The 16,542-nt window shown below is 40.7% G+C and overlaps 1 pseudogene across 1 annotated transcript; it reads left to right on the top strand.

The window, feature by feature from the left end:
- Window positions 1-3,830: 3,830 nt before the first annotated feature.
- LOC308219025 (tyrosine-protein kinase ITK/TSK pseudogene) lies at window positions 3,831-5,675 on the top strand (annotated as a pseudogene). The gene is made up of 2 exons: window positions 3,831-3,862; window positions 4,647-5,675. The product of its transcript is annotated as a tyrosine-protein kinase ITK/TSK pseudogene (transcript).
- Window positions 5,676-16,542: the final 10,867 nt, after the last annotated feature.

Raw genomic sequence — 16,542 nt, 5'->3', positions numbered from 1 at the left:
AGCTAGACATTTTAACTTTTATTATTTAGGTAATAAAATTTTTTAATTGTATGCCAATAGAAGTTGCACTCATAAATCTGCAGACTGAGGTGTGGCCAATTCCATTCCTTGCTGAAATAAAGAAATAAACCTGTGAGAGTTATCCACAGGCAACCAAGGTACAGTCAATCAACTAATGATCACTTTTCTTGTGAGCCTATTAAGTGCATCCTTGCATGAACAAGTATGAAATAACATCACTTACTGTATCTGAAACAGATGACAATTGAAGCTAGCGGAAAACGGGAAGGCAATCTCCCAGAAAAGTATTTTCAGCTTCACAGTGTGTGCTTTTAAAATAAACCAAGTGTGGTAGGCAAACCTTGGCAAATTAAAATGCAAGGATCTCTACTGTTCCAGGAACCACATAACTATGATGAGAATTTTACTTACTTGGAGATCTTAAGATGTGTTATGTCAGCTGAAGACTTTTATTTTAAATGAAATATCACTGAAGTGCTTGATGGGTGTGCATGAAAGGAAAGCTTTTCTTTCTGATTTAACTATGTCTTTGTCTATATAAAGTCTATAGCCCAGATCCTCAACAGCACCACATCCAATAAGAAGAAAGGATCCATATCAGTTTAAACCACATGAATGATCTGCTTCCCCCTCCCAAAGTTATACTGTGTATTTAGAACCACTTATTCCACTTGGTTGTCCAAATAAAAAGATATGATTCAACAATTTCTATGCAACTGTAATTGTTTTAATATCTCAATATCGATTAAAAAAATAGTGGAGGCCACACATGGAATATATTAATTACTTCCCTTTACCTTCTTAAATACTGTAAAATTGTCTATTACTGTAGTCCCTAAAGATTCAGTTTACTTTTCTTTAAGAGTTAATGTAATTAAATATATCCTAGAACCCTAAATTCAATTTGCTAAAATAAATTTATTCTGTCACCATGTTTTGACAAGATTATCACAATGTAATTTTTTATTTTATTTGCAGTATCACTCTTGGCGTTACACACCCTCACTTCACTGCATACCCCAATGAGAGGTGCATAAAAGCTCAATGTTCAATTAATAAGTTGTTGCTAGTTGTAATCTACAACCTCAGATTAGTTGCTTAATACTTGGGGAAAAATACTTGGGGGAAAAAAGGGCTAGAGAAGAAGTAAGGCCTGCTGGCATGACAAGCAAGAGACAAACTAAGTTAGGCACTACAAACTACAAGTAGGGAAGTGAACTGAAGTTCAGCCTTTCAAAAATAATTAGATGTTTCTAACTGGGCTGAAGGGAATTGGCTGGAAAACAGCTTCAGATCAGCTTCTATCTGATCTGAATTAGATATTTGAACCTCACTCTCCCACTCAGGAAAACACTACTATGTTCAAATTATAGGTTAGGACCAAAAGCAATCAGTGCCTTGACTAAAAACTTCAGAACTTTTAGGCTTTGCTAGCATCTGAGATACAGATTTTTCCAAATGTTGCTGTTTTAATCACAGACACAGAAACTAAATATTTTTTAGCTGTGCTGGGGGAAGGGAAAATAGGAAAGCTGAATGAAAAATTAAATCCCACTAATGGGCTTAATATAGGATCCCAACCAAGGGAGTGAGCTCTATGCCGTCAGTACTAGTTTTATTATTATTCCTATTATGCAATTATTCCTATGCAAATGATTACATTTCATGTGAAATCATTATGTTTTCATTAGTGCAGAAGCTGCTACTTAATACTGCCAAACTCTAGGCAGTCCTGTGTATGGTGAAAGCAGGTTGTGTATAGACTTCAGCTAGAGCTTTTACTAGAAGAAACTCAGATTATATGATATAGGTGGCAGAAGAAAAAGGATTTTGTTAGCACCAGTTTTTCCCAAGTCTTTAAAGAGAGCTCTAAGAGCCTCCTTATAAATCTAGCTTTTGGATTTGTGCTTTTTTTAAATGGAAACACAGATTCAGTAGCTGCTGCTGCATTCTCTTGTTCAGAATGGTTGCTATCTTTCTCAAATCATTGAAGGTTGGGTGTGCTTGAAGTAAGCAAACTTAATATCACTTTTGCCAGCATTTAAAAAACCCCTCTATATCATGGTAATTATACATTACATATAAATATGTATTGCTTCAAGTACGTGATTAGTTTTCATTATTGCTACATTTTTATTTCTCATAATTGTAAAAATGATGGCTTTATTGCTCTGCAATCATTTTGCTAATTCACAACACTGCCTAATTGTTATTCTATAACTGAAACAATTATGTAAAATCTTTAAAAATACATGAAATGTCAATATTATAAAAATCCTATATAAAAGCGAAAGCCAGCTGTTAATTCAAAACTGAATGTAAATTTCAGATATTTGGCACCTGGATAGTTTTTACTCCCTGAACATATGGATGAAACTTATTTTAATACACTCTGTTTCTCATACAAATTTTAGAAGTTGGAAAGCTGCTATGATTAATAAAAACAATTTTGAGGGAAATTACAATGCTTACTGAATGCCTTCTTGGGCATCTAGGCAATGGCAAATCAATTTCTAGCATGCTCCATGACAGCTGAATGTAGCTGTGTAACACTTAAGCTGAAGCAGTTTAATTAAACCTTGGCATTTTAACAGAATAAAAGAAAATGAACCATCCTGTTTCATTTCCCTATAGTGTAAACAGAGTGCATGACAGGCATCTGTGAGATATATAATTAATCCCACTAGTCAAAAAAAGACTTTCAAGGATAGTTGTGAAGACTTCAACTCATATATACAATAAAGTTCATATCCCAAAGATGCTCATTATGTACCCCTGAAATTACTTAATGAGATGATTTGTTGCATACACTGTGGAAGGGAAATGTATGGCTATATATGTAAGTAGATGCATTATACATATTGTCGTGGTTTAAGCCCCGGCTGTAAATTAGAACCACGCAGTCTACTTCCCCGCCCCCCCCCCCCCCCCCCACTCCCCAGAGGGATGGGGAGGAGAATCGAAAGAATGTAACTCCCACGGATTGAGATAAGAACAGTCCAGTAACTCAGGTATAACACAAATCACTACTGCTGCCACCAATAATAATAATGATAAGGGAAATAACAAGGGAAGAAAATATGATACCGCTCGCCGGAAAAGAGCCCGACCGAAAAGAGGACGTGCCCTTCCGGGTAGCTCCCAGTTACATCCCCAGGCATGACGTGCTGTGGTATGGAATACCTCTTTGGCTAGTTTGGGTCAGGCGTCCTGTCCCTGCTTCCTCCCGGCCCCTCCTCCTCCCTGGCAGAGCATGAGACTCACAAAGTCCTTGGTCAGTCTAAACATCAGTTGTTATCAGCTCTTCCCAGGCCAAAAGTCAAAAACACAGTGCTGCAACAGCTACTAAGAAGGAGAAAAACTGACTGCTACTGCTGAACCCAGGACACATATGTATTTGTAACTTCAAAGAAAGATGACTAAGAAGAAGATAGCAAAATAAGAAGCAACTGCACCTAACAAAGCTGGAGAAAAAGTCTGCCAAGCACATTTCATGTTCTACAAAATCTGGGTGTAAGGACAGAGTTGTATTTTTCATTACATTTTTATAAAATTTTTAATGAAATATTTATTCATTGGTTTGAAATAAGCATCAGTGAAGTACAGAAAAGCATAGCATCTTTGCTAACAACACTGAATGACATCAAAGTATATTACTGAACTATAATTTATGTTTAAATTGATCTTAATAAAGCATGCAATTCATAATCAAGCCAATTTTCAATTACATGATAATTGACTGGTGACAGCAGGGTTACATACTGTTGCACAGTGAAGCAGAAGCAGCAGAAAGGGGGGAAGTTTCCACGATGTATCTTGAAGTGAAGAAAGAAATAAGCACGTAACATGTTTGCAGCTAGCCTAGAAATGTTTATTGCAATTTGACATCCTGTAGGATGTTTTAACTGGCATCCAACTGCCATCCCAGGATCATAGAATCATAGAATAGTTAGGGTTGGAAAGGACTTCAAGATCATCTAGTTCCAACCGACCAAGAACTTTCTGAGTCTCATGCTCTGCCAGGGAGGAGGGGAAGCGGGAGGAAGCAGAGACAGGGCACCTGACCCAAACTAACCAAAGAGGTATTCCATACCACAGCATGTCATGCCCACTATATAAACTGGGGGCAGTTACCCAGAAGGACTAGATCACTGCTCGGGTCGGGCTGGGTATCGGTCAGCGGGTGGTGAGTGGTTGTATTCTCTTCCCTTGTTATTTCCCTTATCATTATTATTATTGGTGGCAGCAGTAGTGGTTTGTGTTATACCTTAGTTACTGGACTGTTCTTATCTCAACCCGTGGGAGTTACATTATTTCGATTCTCCTCCCCATCCCTCTGGGAGTGGGGGGGGGGAAACGGGGGGGGAGTGAGCAAGCAGCTGCGTGGTTTCTGGGTTGCTGGCTGGGCTTAAACCATGACATATATGGTGAATAACAATGCAGCAGAGCCTGCCAGAAAAATAGTTTTGTTGACAAATATTTGAAGCTATTATCTACTTCAAAATTTCCTGTTATTTTTGCTTAGGTAGAACCCCTGACAGAAAAAAACCAGAGAAGTGTTTTTTTTCTTGGAACACAGATGCAGGAAAAATGCTACATTTGAGCTAAAATGCAAATTAAAAAAGGACTGTGGAGCTTTCCAGGATTAAATGTGTGGAAATTGTGAAAAATTACATGATCATTCCCTGTCAGTATAAATACCCTTTCCAGATCATCCACGATAACTACATACTCTATGTGTTTGCACCCAATTGTGAGAGCCAGCAGAGATGGTCTTTACACTGAAAGAAGAAATCATACACAACAACAGTCTGGTTTCAAAGTATCATCCAGATTTTTGGATAGATGGCAAGTGGATATGCTGTGCTCAGACAAAGAAGATGGCAGTTTGCTGTGTGGAGTATGATCCTACCAAAAATGCCTCAAATAAGCCTCTTCCTCCCACTACTGAAGATAACTGGAAATTGTTGCTAGACCCAAAGGAAGCGTTAGTCATGGCCATATATGACAATGAAGCCCAGAATCCACAGGAGCTGACATTACAATGTAATGAGGAATATTATGTGATTGACAGCTCTGACGAACATTGGTGGCTGATTCAAGACAAGAAGGGCATGAAGGCTAAGTGCCAAGTAGCCTTCTTGGTGGAAAACCTGGTGGAAAAATCACCCGAGAATCTGCAAATATATGAATGGTACAATAAGAACATCAGCAGAAGCAAAGCAGAAACACTCCTCAAGGATGAGGGTAGGGAAGGTGCTTTCATGGTGAAAAAGTGAAAAGTGAAAAGTGAAGGCAACTTTCATGCTTCAAAGCAGCCTGGCATGTACACAGTCTCTGTTTTCACCAAAGCGTTAAGCATGGATAACAATCCCGTTATAAAGCATTATCATATCAATGAGAGAACTGACTTTCCCAAGCGATATTACTTGGCAGAAAAGCATGTGTTTGACTGCATACCTGAACTCATCAACTATCACCAGCACAATGCAGGAGGTCTTGTCACTCGCTTGCAGTATGCAGTCTCTTCTTGAAGGAAAAAGGCTCCAATCACTGCAGGGCTAAGCTATGGAAAATTCATCATTAACCCCTCTGAGCTCAGCTGTGTACAGGAAATTGGCAGTGGTCAGTTTGGACTGATCTACCTTGGCTGAACCCAGGACAACCTATTACCCCTTGTCCTACCACTACAGTCCCTAATGAAGAGTCCCTCCTCAGTATCCTTGTAGGCCCCCTTCAGATACTGGAAGGCTGCTATGAGGTCTCCACGCAGCCTTCTCTTCTCCAGGCTGAACACCCCCAGCTCTCTCAGCCTGTCTTCATATGGGAGGTGCTCCAGTCCCCTGATCATCCTTGTTCAAGCAACAGTTCCATGTCCTTTTTATGTTGAGGGCACCAGAACTGTGCACAATACTCCAAGTGAGATCTCACAAGAGCAGAAGGACAGTGGTTTCTCATAAATCCTCTCTCACATCTGTTAAATACCATGGCTCTCTTGGATATGGTAGAGCACACCATGCTCACTTAGTTGTGTAAGCAGATGAATCAAGTCCCAGATCCCCACTGACGATAATGGATACACGTAAACCTCTAGATTACCTGCAAGTGCCAATATATGGGCACTCGCATGAAGGTTTTTTAATCTCAGACTGAATCCCACCCTGATAACAGAAGCAAATCACAAATAATGGGGATAAACATATGCCCACCTAGAAGTGTCTAATGTGAAAATGTCTTTTGTAAGTAATTTAAAATGTCTTAGGTTGTCCAAAATCCCTATGGGGCTGGCAAAATTACAAAGAACACAGAGGTAAGCTGCACACTGCTGGAGTGGCAGCGGGGTGCCAGTTAAAATACCCTCAGGACATATCAAAGGGCATGACAGATGCCCATTGACATGACCCTTAAAACAACATTTGCATGGGTATTACACGCTTAAGACAAAACTGTGGCTAAAAAAAGTATCTCTGGCACACTAAATCTGATTTATTGTAGAGCTCTCTAGTAACCAACAGTTCTGCACCTACACGTGCTTAGAACAGCTCAGCTTCCACAGCTCAGTGCCAAGATCCTACCTGAGCTGAAGTGAAATAGATCAAGCAGCGCAAAGGAGCCAACATGGAAGCTTTGAACAAAGCACTCTGAGTGCTTCTATTCAAGACACAGAGCAGAAGTGGTAGCTCTCCTTCTCCCAATATCTCAAAGAAATGGATAGTTGGCTTCCTCATCACTTAGGAGCATATCCAATTATGTGTTCATGCAAATAAAGTAGAATTGATCAGCAGATACAGGAAAGATGGAGCCAGACTATTCTTGGAGGTGTACTGGGTTAGGACATAAGGAAACAGATACGGACTGAAACACAGGATATTCTGATTAGATATTAGGGAAAAGAAATTACCTTTAGGGTTACCTAATCTTGGAACAGGTTGCCTAGGAGGCTGTCTACAGACTTGGAGGAGTTCAAGACTCAGCTTGACATGGCCCAGTGCAATCTGACTTAATTAGACCTGCTTTGAGCAGGAATGGACTAACATAACCTCCAGAGTTCCTTTCATGGTTTTATAAAGATAATTTTAAGCAAACAGTTTCAGATATACATATACTCAATTCCCACTAGAATGCATAGAATTTCAGTTAATCCTCATAGCTAATGGAGACTTGAGTTCCCAGTATCAAATGCAGGAACTTGCATTAGTATCTACATCAGGTACAATGTACAATCAAAGACAGGATTCCCATAATGAAATCCAAAATAACACATAGGTTAAGTAGATAGCTGAGAAACACTGCCCACGCAAAGATATCAACCCTTTCTTTCCTTTGCTGTTCACCAGTTCTAAAGAATGAAGCCGATGTGTCCACAAACTCAGCAGAGGAAATGCAGATCCTATAAATAACGACTTAATCAGGAACTACATTTATGCCTTTCATAACTTTGAAGGTTGAAAAGTCAAAGCAGAATTGCGAGTAGTGGAGGTTTATAGGAGATTTTGAAACATTTTTCCTACTTTATGCCTATATAAGCAACTCTGACCATTTTTATTACATTCATCATAAATGAATTTATATTTTGCAAAGGAACTTTATATCCTGCACTAGTTACGCAGAAGCAAAACCTGCTTGGTTGTTCCTTTCAATGTCATAACCGTTTAAGAAAAAATATGCAAACTTAATATTAAAATAAAGGCAGAGATACTTTTTTTTTTAACAGAGAAAATATGTCAAAGAGTTCTGTGACTTAATAGTGGCTTTCTTCATGACTATCTCATCTCTATTACTGTTACCGAAAATTCTTGTATTTTCCTGGAACTGGGCTTTAATTTTGGAGAGGTAGCTGCAATTCTAAAGTAGCTGGTTTATTCTGGCTGCCATTTGCTACAATTCCTGCCTTCTCAGTGGGAAAACATGTTTGTCTCTACTGTTTTTCAAAACAGCAGAAATACAAGACTGAGAGCTCTCACAAATGTACAATCTCTTGTAGATTTCCTTACAAGTCATAAGTGATCTGTCACACTGGATTCTATCCTCACAGTCTTTCTGAACTACTGTAACAACACACAGTAGCAATTCTTCTATGAGCACATAAAGGAAAATTTCGAGTGTTGTGTGTCCCTCACCACTCATGGAAGAATATACTTCTAAATATTACTGTAGCCTCTGGATTAAAAGGTGAAAGTGTTTCTATTAGATACATGTAATTCTGAAAGACTCCAAATTGTATGAGGATTTCATAACAATGAAACCCAAATTTTTCTTGGTTTAGTCAGGACAGAAACAATGGTACCAGACAGATGGCACATCACTATTCTTTGTGTGAGACTGTGGCAAAAGACAGAATGCACTTGTCATGAATCCTATGCCAATTTTCATGAACTATTTGAAATATTTGTATCTTTAGGTACTAATAAGAACTTCTCTATGCATTAGAGACATAAACTAATGGTCCACTCTATAAATATTTAACCATGTTAACTAAATATATTCGGTACAAGAGCTGAAGTCAGTCATAAAAGCCTACAAACAGGAGAGAATTCATGACACATTCATGCTAGTACTACTATGTATTAATCAGTCTCTGTATTGATTGTTGTAATGAACCATATTTGGTTCCTTTATTTTTATTTACTTGTGCACTTTACAGGGACATGCGTTATCTATATTCTTAAAAGTAAAAGGTACATTAAACAAAGATGCACATAATAGTATAAATTAAACTTAAAATTTTATGGCAGATATAACACAAGATAGCAGAAGTAATTCCAGCACAACTACTGCACAGTAAAAGAATGATGTAAAATAACATTTCCATGTAGTAATATAACTCAAGTTTAAAAGTGCTAGAATACCTATACTAGAGATTTATCTTCTTTGGATGACTACAGAAATAAAGATTCTAATAAGTTCAGGAAATAAATCCATTTGTCAGAAGAAGACAAGTAAGTTTTAGTTGCTGTATTTAACCAGTTTAAATATAGAACACCATTTATCATATATCATTGTGAAACAATTATTTTCGCAAGCAACTTCCACCATACTACAATTGCTTTACAATTACACTTTCATGCTGTACCAAAACACTTATCCCACTACACTGTATCACTGACTGATTTGTTTAGGTAGATAGAAAAAAAGAAAAATCAACTTACGTTCAATGTGTGCCTTACAAAACAGACCTTATGACAAGATGTAACATAACAAAAAGTTAGGTTTAATGAATAATTCCTTATTTAGAACTGCAGTATGGCCTTTAAAATCTAAGTAGTTAATTAATTTATCCCTTTCTCTGCAGACAGAGGAAAAATAAAGAGATAAAAAAGCAAGTGAGAAAAAAATAATACAATATAAACTGGTACGGAACTGGTACAAACGAGAACTGTGTACTCTCTGGAAACAATGTATTCATGTTGATCAGATCCAAAAGGTATGAAAAGACAAGCAAACTATGTCATGTAATCAAGTGCAGTGAAATTCCATTGAAGTAGGAAATTCTCAAAAGTGTATGCTGGGAAGAAAAAAAAAAAGGGGAAAAAAAAGCAAGAGGAATGAAGGAAAAATGGGAGTAAGAAAGGCATGAAAAGTTTTAAGGGATAATTTGGAAGAACTGTCCTAGACAGAAGTAATGCAATTTGAAATGGTCCTAATCTATATTGCCTGCCAGGAATAAACACCAGGGAAACTACCTTATCTGGGCTTCCTCTTGCTTAGACTTAGTAGGTTTGCTCTGAAAGGAGCCTAGGACTGAACCAGTACCTACACACTGGGGCTCTTCAGTGGAGAAAGTGTCAGAAAAAGCTGCAAACTTCAGTTACTTACAAATGAATCCTCAAATTATTGCCTAAGCTTCTGTAGAATCAACACGGATAGACAGCAGCCTCCAAAGACATTCTCCAGAATGCTCAAGCCATACCTCAAAGGATGTCTCACGTTCACAAGTGGGAGACTTCACAAGGGACTTCAACCACTCCAGTATCTGCTGGGAGGCATAACACAGCAGGGCATAAGCAATCCAGGTTTCTGGAACGTGCTAACAACTTTGTCCACCAAGTGACAGAGAAGCAAACAAGGAGAGGGGCTACTCTTACCAACAAGGAGGGGCTTCCGGGGAATGTGAAGCCCAAGAGCAGCCTTGGCTGCAGTGACCATGAAATGACGGATTTCAAGATCCTTTGGGCAGTGAGAAGGGCAGACAGCAAGCTCACTACCCTGAACTTCAGGAGAACAGAGACTTTGGTGCTTTTTAACATCTTTGTCAGCTACATGGATTAAGGGCACCCTCAGCAAGTTTGCTGATAACATCAAGCTCTGTGGTGCAGTTGACAGGCTGGAGGGAAGTCCAGAAGGACCCTGACATGCTGGAGAGTGGGCACATGTGAATCTCTTTACTTTCAGTAAGGCCAAGTGTGAGGTCCTGCACCTGAATTAGGGCAATCTCAAGCACAACTACAGGCTGGGCAGAGACTGGATTGAGAGCAGCCCTTGAGGAGGACTTGAAGCTCAACATGAGCCGGCAGTGTGTGCTTGCAACCCAGAAAGCAAGCTGTATGCTGGGCTGCATCAAAAGGAACATGACCAGCAGGCTGAGGGAGGCGATTTTATCCCTTTACTCTGCACTCATGAGACCCCACCTGAAGTACCGCATCCCACTCCGGGGCCCCCAACACAAGAGGGACATGGAGCTGTTGGAATGAGTCCAGAAGAGGGCCACAAAGATGATCAGAGGGCTGAAGCATCTCTCCTATGAAGAGAATTATGTTTAGCCTGGAGAAGAGAAGGATCCAGGAAACATTTTTGCAGCCTTCCAGTACTTAAAGGAGGCCTATAAGAAAGCTGGACAGACACTTTTTACAAGGGCGTATAGTGACAAGGGTGAATGGCTTTAAGCTGAGAGTGGGTAGATCTAGATTAGATATAATGAAGTTGTTTTTCCCTGTGCCGGTGGTGAGGCACTGGAACACGTTGCCTAGAGAAATTGTGGCTGCCCCATCCCTGGCAGTGTTCAAAGCCAGGTTGGACAGGGCTTTGAGCAACCTGGTCTAGTGGAAGGCGTCCCTGCCTGTGGCAAGGGGGGCTTGGAAATAAATGATCTTTAAGGTCCCTTCCAACACAAACCATTCTATGATACACTTAGCAATTTTAGACTATATAAAGAGCTTAAACAACTTTGAGAGACAATCATGGATTCCAGATGCTGCATGAGGAAAATAATGGGCAATAGAAAAACTGAAGAGGTGCATGTGTGAAATTCTACATGCCTCAGGAGCCCAGGGGTTAGAAGTACAGTCTACTTGTAAAGGTTGCTCAAGGGCTTCAGTCCTCTGGAGTTCATATCTAGGCTGGGTCCTTTTCATGGGCACTAACTGGGTCTGAACCTAAAGAAACACCTTGTCATCCTTTCTTCTGATTTCAAGCGCAATTATTACTGACACCTAATGTGGGTGAGGGATAGAAATTGTTAATGAAGTGGATCCAGGCCTTATCGCCGTGGTTGGCTTAGGCCTTGGGAACTGTGAAGAAAACATCAGGTGTTAATGCCCTGTTGGGCCTAAGCTTTGGGAACTGTAAAGAGAACAATGAACGGTAAAGATCAGTTAGCAAAACAAAGCAGGTGGTTTGCAAGATAAAGCAGGATGTGCACCTCAAAGACAGACCAAAGGGTGTGAATATTTGTAACCCTTAGTAGTTTTGCTAAATCTGGATGGTAAGGGAGTAGAAGAGTGTAAAGTTACTGCTTAGCACCTAGTAGACTATAAAAGGGATGTGAAATAAAGGTCTTCAGATTTCACCAGAACTGGAGTCCGTCTTTGATACGCCACTACCTAAAGCTCAAAGTTCTGTCTTTCTTGAAGGGGATAATATGTTGTCAAGCGCTTGGTAAAAAGCAACTGTTGTTGCAACCTATTTTGTATAGGTCCTCACAGAGGAAGCAGATGATGATACATAGCCTTAGAATAGTTGTTGCATCCTTAGTTATTGCAGTCCAGAGATAGACCACCTTGAATTTTTTGGACCTTGAACTTGCACGATTTGGATGGTGCCTTTGGAAATAGCCTCATAAAACCACTTATGTTTTTTTTTTTCTCAGAAGGAAGCTGATCACACAGGCATTCTTCCTCAAAAACACTACTTTTTTTTTTTTTTGGGGGGGGGTGTTCTTTGCTTGGTTTTGTTTGGTTTTGTTGTTGTTGTGGTGGTTTTTTTGTTTGCTTTTCTTTTCTTTTTTCTTTTTTTTTTTTTTTTTTTTTTTTTTGGTGTGTGGTTGAACATCTGCATTGGATATGTGTAAAATGAGGCAGAGAGATTTCCCAGAAGCAACATGGATATTTCACAGTTCAGTATACGGATGTATACTGGAAATATACATAACCCTACTGAAAGGTAGGGTTATGTTGGCAGCTTAATGGCAGCATGGCACATGACAGCACAGTGAAAAGTCATACAATAACCCAAAGGTTGCATCTTTGGAGAATGATGAATAAATTGCTATGAGCCAGATGAGTGCAGGTGGATCCATGCTGTCACTATGAGCTATTCCCAACTCTGACCTTGAGTTTCTTAATTGGGAAAGTCATTTAGTGTCTATTACAGCTTCTGTTTTGATAGAAATAAAAAGACATAAGCAACATGTCCAATGAGGTTTGAATGGAGGATAGGGGCAGGTAAGGAAGGAGAAGGTGAACTTGACTGTTTACATGATGGTGTAGATGCCACAAAACCTAACTGATCAACATGTTATTCAGTTCATTACAAAACTAAATGTCTTCACATTCATATCTCACTCATTGCTTATTTCATTGGACAAGCAATCTGTCTTCAAAAACAGGTCAATAAACAGTCACTCAAAGGAAACGAGTTTTCTTCAGGGATTTTATAGTTGCTGTCAATTCTATGATATTTCATTTTCTATGGAACAGATTCTTATCATAGAATCATAGAATAGTCAGGGTTGGAAAGGACCTTACGATCATCTAGTTCCAACCCCCCTGCCATGGGCAGGGACACCCCACACTAAACCATGCCACCCAAGGCCTCATCCAACCTGGCCTTGAACACCGCCAAGGATGGAGCATTCACAACCTCCCTGGGCAACCCATTCCAGTGCCTCACCACCCTCTCAGTAAAGAATTCCTTCCTTAGATCCAATCTAAACTTCCCCGGTTTAAGTTTCAACCCGTTACCCTTTGTCCTCTCACTACAGTCCCTGATGAATAGTCCCTGCCCAGTATCCTTGTAGGCCCCCTTCAGATACTGGAAGGCTGCTATGAGGTCTCCACGCAGCCTTCTCTTCTCCAGGCTGAACAGCCCCAACTTTCTCAGCCTCTCTTCATACGGGAGGTGCTCCAGTCCCCTGATCATCCTCGTGGCCCTCCTCTGGACTTGTTCCAACAGTTCCATGTCCTTTTTATGTTGAGGACACCAGAACTGCACACAATATTCCAAGTGAGGTCTCAAGTGCACAAGTCATTACTTACTACCTTTGAGACTAGGTGATCAACATATCAAATTCTACTGCTGTCCCAGTGATTAAAATATATTGTAAGCATTTTATTTGCACAATAATTAAAAAAAAACTGGTTTGGATGTACAAATCCAGGTATATTATGGTATGTTATTAAGTACCTACTTTAAAAAAAATGACTAAACTTGATTTAACTTGCTAGTATATCCAGGAAAATAATTTGCAGTGCATTATCCCAAATTCAGACTCATAACACTTCAAGGGAGGAAAAGTGTATTAGACACAATACAAACTGGCAGCAAACAGCACCTCTGAATGGGGCCTTTCACTAAAGATTTCATTATTAGCTACAGATCTTCATAATAACCACCAAAAACCAGCTACAATGAAGATCAGAAATAACCTGAAAATGCTGATCTCTCCATCTTTCATATGTGCAGAATTTTCACCAGTCCTGAGCAGCAGCTCCAAGGTAACTTCCAACTCCTACGAACAACCACCTAAACATTTATTATTCAAGAGCCATGTGGACACAACCCTTGGCAATGTGCTTTAGGTGACCCTGCCTGAGCAGGGAGATTGGACTAGATCATCCCTGGTGGTCCCTTCAAACCTCAGCCCTTCTGTGATTCTGTGATTAACCACATTACTTTCACCAATACTAGAACAGCACCTGGAAGTCCAGATTGGCACACCATTTTTATGCAAGAAACAGCTACTCAAGAACCATTCTCTAGATCTCTGGTAGCAATTTTTTGTAAAAATAACTATATATACAAAATATTTAAATTATTTTTAGACATCGGCACAGTGGTAGGACTAATGAGCCACAAGAAGAAGGAAGATTCTGCACAAGAGACAGCAATAAGAATAATGGAGAAAACCAGATAGAAAGATACAGATTACATAGTCCTACACCAAAGCATGCTAGCTTTTTTCTTTTTCTTTTCATTTTATCTTTTTATTCAAACTATACCCTTTCTAGTCCGTGCTACAATACTTCAACTATTGTAAATCACTTATACAAATCTTGTGTCAGACACAAATTCACTACAATTCACTACAGCTGTCCCAGAATAGCTGAGATACAAGAGATTGAAAGAGACCAGGTTGAGACACTGGCTGAAAAAAGAAACAATTTATAGCATTGCAGATCATACCAAAAGTTGCAGGAAGTTATGATACAAATGATAATCTGAAGAGATGAATTTGATGTTCAGTATTTTCTTCCTCTCATTTCTAAAATAAATACTTTAATGACACATTTTAGTGTAAACCCAGTAATTCCTGCTCCAGTTTCATGTATCACAGTGTGTACTCCATGTCATGGTCATTTTCTACTTCAGAGACAGCAGCCATTCATGAACTGCCATAAGCAGTTCAGTTCAGTAGCATGAACTTCCCTTCTCATCAGCAAACATTAAATGCAGTGATCTACATGCTTTAAATTGGGTTGGTTAAAAGTTAAAACTCAATTCAGTTCTCCATGGGCTAGGATAACATTAAGTCTGTAGGCAATATTACTTTTATTGGTACTCCGTCATGTAGGATCCACTTTGCTATGCAGATTGTAAAGGTGAGTTCAGTTTGGAGAGCTGGAATTCAGCTTTCCACTACCCACATGGAATGGGATGATTTGCCATAAAATGGCAGGATATACTCCACAATTCTCACAGAAGTTGTTTATGGACAGTGTAATTTCTGTTCCATACACCACCAATACTCCCACTCCTTTCAGCCAAATACTCAACATGTGTTCTACTCAGATTTGCTAGCTCAAGCTGAGACTTTTCCTTTTGATCTCCAAGCCCCTTTTGAAGAATAACTCCTGCAGTACTTCCCTTATTTCCTACTTTTGCAATAACTTCATTCATGCATATTTCTTCTAATTAAAATCTCCTCTAAATTAAAATCCCTTCCTCAGTGACTCATTTTCTAACATTCATCATAAGGCACCAAACTTCTATCTCCATCATCTCAGTTTCACATGCATTTTCTCCCAAGCCCCTAAAGATTTTTGCTTTACCAAACCCCTCACCTCGTCATTCTCTCCACTTACATCATACACTTTCTTCTTTGTTGTTGCCTGACAACCTCTTCCTACTCTTTTCTCCTCTTTAGTTTCCCCATTGGTATTCATTCCTCTCTGCCTTTCTGAACACCCTTCACATAAAATTTGTCAGAAAAAAATATTTAACATTTATCATCCCAATCTGCAAGCCACTCTTCTCCGGCAATTTCCCTCTTTATCTCCCAGATCCTTTTTCTTCTCCCAGACTTCCCGCGCCCGTATTCCCCCATCCTCCTCCAGCATCTGTCCGCCGCTCCTTTTGTGCACTCCACAATCTTTATCCTATCCCAGCTCCTACCACACTTCCCGGTGCCTTTCAGGTAACCTGCACCCAACCTCCCATGCTGCCCCGGCAGAGCCCTGCTCTTCCACAACACCAGGCGGCGGGACGAGCCCCGCCCGGGCCCCGCTGTCCCTGCCGGCGGCAATAGACCCGCGGAGAACAGGGAGACAAGTCTGCGACTCGATGCAGTGGTCAGTGGAGCAGCGGCGCTGGGAGGAATCCCGCGGTACCTCCCAGGGCCATGCCCCATCACAGCTGAGAGCTGCTGACTCTAGAGCCACGGCGGTCCCAGTGCTCGCTCACTCGCCGCCGTGCGGCCGATGGTGGACTCCCGTTTCCTTCGCGGCAGCTGAGACACAAGGTAGCCAGCGGCGCGCAAGCCGGCGCTTCTCCGGGCAGCGTGGGGAGGAGAGAGGGAGGGCACAGTGCCTTCCCCGCCCTCTCTCGGTCCCTCGTTCCCGCCCTTTCTCCCTCCCCGCTGCGCTGGCAAGGCTGCGAGAGCGGCGCCTGCCCAGCGCTGCCGTCCCGGCAGGACGGAGGAGGAGGTGCTGGCTGCGGGGAGGAAGCTGGATGAAGACTTGTGCCTCAGGGCGGATTCGCCAGCCCCTCGGGCATGAAGGGGACGGTGGGAACTCTGCCCTGCTCTGCCGCCGAGCGGGGACATCAGGTAACCGCCCCGCATGCCTTGTCCCTGAGCCGTGAGCGCTT

The sequence above is a fragment of the Psittacula echo genome (genome assembly GCF_963264785.1).
Source record: "Psittacula echo genome assembly, chromosome: 3".
Classification (NCBI taxonomy): domain Eukaryota; kingdom Metazoa; phylum Chordata; class Aves; order Psittaciformes; family Psittacidae; genus Psittacula; species Psittacula echo.
This window is presented reverse-complemented; position numbering and strand designations above follow the sequence as displayed.